Source organism: Calonectris borealis, chromosome 4 (genome assembly GCF_964195595.1).
Source record: "Calonectris borealis chromosome 4, bCalBor7.hap1.2, whole genome shotgun sequence".
Classification (NCBI taxonomy): Eukaryota; Metazoa; Chordata; class Aves; order Procellariiformes; family Procellariidae; genus Calonectris; species Calonectris borealis.
In genome coordinates, this window is record NC_134315.1 from 3,580,866 (window position 1) to 3,588,547 (window position 7,682).

The 7,682-nt window shown below is 59.0% G+C and overlaps 1 protein-coding gene across 4 annotated transcripts in view; it reads right to left on the reverse strand.

Moving 5' to 3' along the window:
• The window catches only part of RNF24 (ring finger protein 24), a 36,350-nt gene extending 29,579 nt beyond the window's left edge, over positions 1-6,771 (reverse strand). The window contains exon 1 of one of the 4 annotated variants that reach the window (XM_075148424.1): positions 6,719-6,771. The gene's annotated coding sequence lies outside the window, so the exon portion shown is untranslated. Of the gene's footprint in view, positions 1-898; positions 5,325-6,718 lie in introns of those variants that run through there. The other 3 variants (XM_075148426.1, XM_075148423.1, XM_075148422.1) reach the window with 3 other exon arrangements.
• Between the last annotated feature and the right edge of the window lie 911 nt (positions 6,772-7,682).

A 7,682-nucleotide genomic window follows, 5' to 3' on the forward strand; every position in this document is an offset into this window, starting at 1 on the left:
TCTCCAGCCCCATCCCTCTCACCCAGCTGCAACACATCCCAGCCCTTCGCCATCACCACCCCGACCCGTTCCTCCTGCTGCAGCAACAGCAGATGCAGGGCGGGATGCAGCAGGAGATGCAAGGGGGCAAGATGCAAGGGGGAAGCTCCGAGAGCCGTCTGGAGCGCACGACAACTCATCATCTCCCAGGCAAAGCCGCAGCCGAGGAAACGATCCATTTTTTCTGGTTTTACACCCAAAGCGCTGCCCCCGAACGATGCTCAGCGTAACGTGGGTTGTTTTTTTTTTTTTTTTGGTGTGGATGCAAAGCGAGACCGGGGTGGAGGGCTCGGCTGACAGACAGCCGACCTACGCAAGCACCAGCGGACGGGCTCCAGCCAGCTCTCGGGCAAGATTATCACCGTTTATTCAGCCACAAAACCATCCAGTCCCGCTTTGGATGGCCACCACCCTCACAGAGTCTCCAAAAGCCTCATCTTTTATTTCAGACACCAAGAGAACGAGACGCTGGGTCTTAAGCCGGCACTTCTCAGATAAAAAGCAAAAGAAAAAAAACAACCCCGCAGCTGCGTTAATAACCAACGAGCCAGGAAATCGCTCTGGGGGAAGCCCAGCCTGGCGACGGGTTTTTATACAGAACAATAGAAAAACGAGAGTCTTTAAAGCACCGCGAAATATTTGCCTGCTCGCAACAAAGCTCTGCATGGAGAGAAGTTTAATTCGATCCTTACGGTACGCCTGCAATTTAATTTCGTGCAGGCTGCAAGCACGAAGAGCCTGGTCGGGGGGGAGGCACGACGCTCAGATGAATTTATTTTAGTTGGATGTCGTCAGATGGGAGACTGTGCTCCCTCCCACCCAATTTTGATGGGTAATTTGGCTTCACCCATCTTCTTACCTGCTGGGCTGCTCCTCCTGGCTTCAAACGGTCCGACCGAAGAGCCGAAACCTCCTGCCTCCACGCTCGTGGATTCCCAGGACGGCAATCTGCACGGTCCCGGAGCTCTTATATTTTCCCCTAAATGCTCCTCCAAGCCAAGAAGCAGGGAACCCCCCCCCGCTATTTGCAGACAGGGGGAGCGGTATCGGCCCCGAGCCGGTCGATAGCTGCAATCAGAAGGCGGCTGCTCTCCCCGCTCAGCACTTTCAGTTTCTCTCTTGCAAACACACTCCTGGCATGGTTTCCTCTAAGGCGCTTTGCGAGTTAAAAGCTGTATTAGCGGCCAGGCTAATCCTCCACGGGAATAAAAAAAAAAAAATAAACCAGGAGAAGTTATTCCTGCTTGCTTCTTGCATTTGCAGCCCTGGAGCTGGAGCAGAAAAAGCAACCGACCAAAGGATTTCCCTGCCTGGGCTTCCCGCAGCCCGGCTCTCGCTCCTCCTCCTGCTTCTCGGCGTCTTGCCCGCTTTTTCCGAAGGCCGATCCAGTTTTAGCTCCGGAGTCGGAGCAACCCGAGACCTCGCAGCCTTTGGCTATGCCGAGGCAGCTGCTCGCAGCTAATTTGGTCCGGGGGCTCTGGCACCCGGCTCCTGCCGCCCATCCACGCATCGGCGTTGAGGCTTTTTCCTTCTCTTGGAGCAGCGAGGTTGTCCATCCTCCCCAAGCGTGTCTTCTCCTCTCCTGCCACCGCTCATCCCTACCTTGGAGGCTTCACAGCCACTCCATCCTCACCGCTGATGCTATTGCTGGCATCCTTTCCAGGTGCTTTGGATGGCTGCTCTTTCCTCCCGTCGACATCCCTCTGGCACCGTAATCAGCTCATTAACAGGACACGGGAGCCCTTGGCACGTGGTTGGAACTGTTTAGGTTTCTTTTTTTTTCTTTGACGGAAATTAAATGTGCCACACAGGTCAAAAAATGAAATGGCCTGTGTCATCGCTCTGGGGAGGGAAAAGCATCCAAAAATGATGCAGCTCCATCCCCAGCGAGCACTCGGGTACCGCTGCATCCCGGGATGGGGGGAGCCGGGTACCGCTCCAACCCACCGTGCCCCGCGGAGATGCCGAGGTTTTCCCGTTCCTCGTGTCAGGAAGCAAATGACCTCTGCCCACCGCGGGGGGTTTGCATCCTCTCCTCAAGCGTTTTCGATGGGATCACCTGCATTTCTCAACCAAGCAAGAGGCACCACCAGGGTCAGGCGATGGCTGAGCTCTCTTGCACATAAGCCCCACACCGCATCATCGCTGATGTCATTTTAGAGTGCTGTCAGTGAGTCAGGGTAGGGACGCGGGCAGGGTGGCCGCTCCCGACACAAAGTCTGAGCGGTTTCAGGGCAACCTCACTATGAAGGGACAGAGGAGGGAAGTCTATGCAAGGCAGACGTTATCTTATGTCAACAACACTCAGCTTTATGATGAATGATCTCAGGAAACAAAAAAAAACCAGAAACCCAGCTCAGCGACACCAACCACAGCTGAGACCGAGACACCCGAAGACCAGGGGAAGCTTCAAACCCCCCAAAACACCCTCCAGGCTTTGACACCAATGGTTCCAAGGTAGTTGAAGCCCACCAGAAGCATCTGCACCTCCTACACCGACCCAAGGGATGGGGTTGCCTGGGTTTACTGTGTAGCCATGTGAGACAGCACGAGTCTGACCCGGTGGGAGAGGACCTTGTCTCAGCCATGCCAAGCCCTGCCACCCCATCGCAGAAGCGTTTCAGGTCGCGGTGGTGGGAACAGGAGGAGATGAGCGCGCCCAGCCGTGCCTCTCTCCACCTTTTCAACATCCAGGTGGTGTTTTATGGCTACGAGTTAATCACTTGCAACATGTCTTCTGCCATATGGCCAATGTGGAGGCGATGGCCAGGCTGTTGGGAGGGATGACCCAAGAGGAACATAAAGAGAGGTGGTCCATGAGCAGAAAAGACCTCCTAGCAAAAGCCGGGTGTCCTCCTATCATCCCATACATCATTTAGTCCAGGTGATCAGCTGGAAACATCAGTTCTTCTTGGGTAAAACCTCTAGACTTGGTTCAGTCTCACGGTCTGGAGACACCCCACCAGCAGCTCTGCTGCTTCTTCGCCACATAACCCTCAACCTCCTCCTCCCCATCACCTGCCTCTCCCCCAGGACATGGCCAGGACCATCCTCCGGCTAAGAACGGCAGTAGCAACCAGCAGTCATCATCCCATTTCCCATTTGGCACGTAAGCTCTTCCTTATTTGAAGTTTGGACAGATGCCACTAACATCCAGAACATGTTGACCAAGGTATCCTTCACAGCTAGTCCATCACAGGTATCTCCAGTTGAGCTTGGAAGCAAGCGGACCAGAGCCCGGGCTGTACAAGCAAGAGGTGCCACCACAGCTTACCCACCTCCACAGCTTGTCCCCCTAATCCGAGACAACCTCAGACTAAACACCACCACCAGTGACTCAAAGCGCAGACCTCGAGTGTCCAAACCCAGCTGGAGATGAGAAGGAAGGTCCTAGCCAGCGGGCCAGCTTTGGCATAAACTTTTACCAGGCTGAGCAGCGACAAAATAAGCAAACCCGAGCCGAGCCAGTGGTCAGGTGGAGCTTTGGGAGGTTGCGGAGGGGATTTCCTTTGACAGCAAAACCGGGAGACCAAGGAGGTCATCACCGCCCTCACCTCCAGCAGCTCCACCAGCCACTCAGGACCAGGACCTTCACCTACGGGTATCAGCCCCACAGCACCATCCCTCCTGGCTGCTTTCAGCACGCACTGCAAGGGTGGAAGGATTTATATTCCTTCTCTTTTTCTTTTTTAAATACCTCAATTAGCGCATTTTGGGTTCCTTCCACGTTGCCCCCAAGCATTTCTTCTGTCAGGGGCCATATTCTTCCGCCGACAGTTATTGGAGGCAAAGGCTTGTTATTTTTCTGGGCTGGGGGCCAAATTTGTATTTAATTTTTGCTCCAGATGGCACAGCACTCTAGATGCATCAGCTGGAGCACCTAACCTGTCTGAATAAAGTAATAGAGCAAATAACCTGATTTACTCAGGGGCTGTCTGACACAAGGTAGCTCTGCTTACACCCGTCATAAAAAAGAAGTGTTAATATTAATTCAGGCTACGGTCTCGCTATCAAACCGAACACCCACGGGAACCGAAACAATAATAGGAATCTAAGAAATAATAATAATATTAAAATTCGACTCACAGGTCAAGCATAAAAAAAAAAGGCTTATCTCAGCCATCAAGGCAGTCGGGTCTGAGCCTGGACCCGGGTTTCGTTCACCTTCCTCTGTCCTCACTGGCCCCAAAGCTGCTGTCGGCAGCGGGTCGTGCAAACCTGGGTTGAACTTCTCCTCCTCCGAGCAAGGAGAAGGGTTGGTGAACCCAGAATTTAGCGTGTGGTGCTGGGAGCTTATGGCCCAGCTCACCCCAGGAGACGCGAGGAGGACGCGAGAGGACAACCACGAGATGCTCCAGTTACGCTTCTGCCTAATTCACCCCGTTTCTAGGAAGCTGCCGCATCCCTCCGGCGCAGCCTGCAGCGGGGATATGTTCCCTGCAAACTACATCACCCAAAATAACCCAGGGAAAAAAAAAAAAAAAAAAAAAAAAAAAGAGATGTGAGTAGTCAGTTTATCTGCCTGGGCACACGAAACGCCGCATAAAATCAGCTGAGCCTGCGAACATTTGGAAACAAAGGGATGGGGGTTTTTTTGTGCTTGTCTTTGCTCCGTTCAGAGCATCCTCGGGCTGCGAGAGCCCGTCCGGGCGGCAGCCGAGACAAAGGAAAGCCAGGAGCTGTCGGCAGGAGTCGGCTGGGAAAAACCGGCAGCCGCGGAGCTGGGTTCGCGTGTTGCTGAACACGTTATACATGGCAGGAAACTCGAGATCAAAGGAGAGGAGCGTGCCAGAGCAAGATGTCATCCAAACCTCCTGCCAAAGGTGCGCAAGGGAGGGGGGAAATAACCCCCAGACACACACGCTGGCACATCCGAAGGATCCGGCACCGCTCGTAGGTGCGCGGAGCAACCGGACCCACGGAGATGCTGTCCTCCGCACACCCAGGCTAAAATAAAGACAGGCTAAACTAAAGAAAAAAAACCCCAAAACCCCAGGAGGTGCATTTTTACCCACCAGTTTTCAGTCCCGTGGGACCCGCGCGCGTCCCCTGCCAAAGCGGGCGAAGCAGCGGATGCTGGGAGGGCTCCGTACGTGCCTGTACGGCAGGAACAGCCGCCCCGTTTAACTCCAAAAAGCAGCTTTTCCCATTTCTGGGTGGTTTTTTTTTAAAGCCGAAGAAACCCGCAGCGTCCTGTCTCGGCACCAGGAAAGCGAGGGGACGTGCCTGCATCCAAATCGGCAGCTACCAGCAATGGGGTGACCTGGGGACCCCGAGCCAAGCGTGGGGCAGGACCCCCAGGAGCTCCCCTTCATAAAGGGGGTCCGGGCAGGATGGGTGCTGGGTGGGGACGCGCCCCCTGTCCCTTTGCGCCGCCCCAGCCCCCTCCTCAGTCACTCCTCGACAATGCGGTCTCAGATCATGGTCCAGCCTCCGCTGCCCCCTCCTCCAGGCTGTCCCCTCTGCCCCACAACTGGGGACATTATGGGTCCCCAGTGGGGACCTTGTGGCACCCCCATAGGGCTGCCAGACACCCCGAAGGCGCACCCCGGTCACCCTGAGAAGAGCCTGCCCTATAGGGCTCTGCGTGGGGGGCAGCAGGAACAGGTCCTGCCCTGCGTGGGGCAGCCCCGTGTCCCTCTGGAGGTCCCTGCCCCATAGGGGACTGTGCAGCCGAGAGGGAGGGTGGCCTGTCCCCCAGGGGGGCTGCTGAGGAGGGGGTGCCCCTGCCCCACAGGGGTGCTGGAGAAGGGTCCCTGCCCCACAGAGCAGTGCACAAGGAGGGGCCCTGCCCCATACAGCAATGCACAAGGAGGGGCCCTGCCCCACAGGGGTGCCAGAGGATGGTCCCTGCCCCATAGAGCAATGCACAAGGATGGGCCCTGCCCCACAGGGGTGCTGGAGGATGGTCCCTGCCCCACAGAGCAGGGCACAAGGAGGGGTCCTGCCCCACAGGGGTGCCGGAGGATGGTCCCTGCCCCACAGAGCAGTGCACAAGGAGGGTCCCTGCCCCATAGAGCAATGCACAAGGAGGGGCCCTGCCCCACAGGAGTGCTGGAGGATGGTCCCTGCCCCACAGAGCAGGGCACAAGGAGGGGTCCTGCCCCACAGGGGTGCCGGAGGATGGTCCCTGCCCCATAGAGCCGTGCACAAGGAGGGGCTCTGCCCCACAGGGGTGCCGGAGGATGGTCCCTGCCCCACAGAGCAATGCACAAGGAGGGGCCCTGCCCCACAGAGCAATGCACAGGGAGAAGGGCCCTGCCCCACAGGGGTGCTGAAGAAGGGGTCCTGCCCCATAGAGCAGTGTTTAGGGAGGGGAGCCCCTGCCCCACAGAGCAGCGCACAAGGAAGGGCCCTGCCCCACAGGGGTGCTGAAGGAGGGGCCTTGCCCCACAGAACAACGCACAGGGAGGGGGCCCTGCCCCACAGGGGGGCCGGAGGAGGGACCCTGCCCCACAGAGCGGTGCATGGGGAGGGGGCCCTGCCCCACAGGGGGGCCGGAGGGGGGGCCCTGCCCCACAGAACAACGCACAGGGAGGGGGCCCTGCCCCACAGGGGGGCCGGAGGGGGGGCCCTGCCCCACAGAGCGGTGCATGGGGAGGGGGTGCACGGGGAGGGGGTGCCCGGTCCTCCGGCCCCCCAGGGGGCCCCCGCCGCCCCGCGGCCGCCCCGCACTCACCCGCCGCTGTCCCGCCGAGGCTCGCGCCGCCCGCACTGCCCGGCGGCGGGGAGGGACCCGGATGGAGGCGGCCCCGCCCCGCCCCGCCCCGCCCCTGCCCGGCGCCGGGCACGGCCGCGGCGCTTCGCCGCCCGCACTGCGCCTGCGCGACGCCGCGCCCCGGGGCGGAGCGGCGGGGTGACGTCACGGCGGGGTGGAGGGGCCGGGAGGGGGCCTGAGGCGCCATTGCGGGAGGGAGGGGGGGAAGGGGGTGGTGAGGGGACAGGGGGTGAGATGGGGACAGGGGCTGTGGGGACGTGAGGGGACTGTGGGGACAGGGAGATGGTGTGGGGACATGAGGGGACACTGGGGACAAGGGCTGTGGGGACATCAGGGGACACTGGGGACAAGGGCTGTGGGGACAGGAGATGACTGGAGATGGTCTGTGGGGACAGGGGGTGACATGGGGACGGGGTGGCACTGGGGAGGCAACAGGGGAGATGTAGTGGGGACATGAGGTGACTGTGGGGAGAGGGAGATGGTGTGGGGACATGAGGTGACACTGGGGACAAGGTGGCACTGGAGACAGGGTGGCACTGAGGACGGGGATGATGTAGTGGGGACATGAGGTGACTGGGGACAGGGAGATGGTGTGGGGACATGAGGTGGCAATGGGGACAAGGGCTGTGGGGACATGAGGGGACACTGGGGAAAAGGGCTGTGGGGATGGGAGATGACTGGGGACAGGGAGGTGGTGTGGGGACATGAGGTGGCACTGGGGACAAGGGCTGTGGGGACATGAGGGGACACTGGGGACAAGGGCTGTGGGGATGGGAGATGACTGGGGACAGGGAGATGGTGTGGGGACATGAGGGGACACTGGGGACAAGGGCTGTGGGGATGGGAGATGACTGGGGACAGGGAGATGGTGTGGGGACATGAGGGGACACTGGGGACAAGGGCTGTGGGGATGGGAGATGACTGG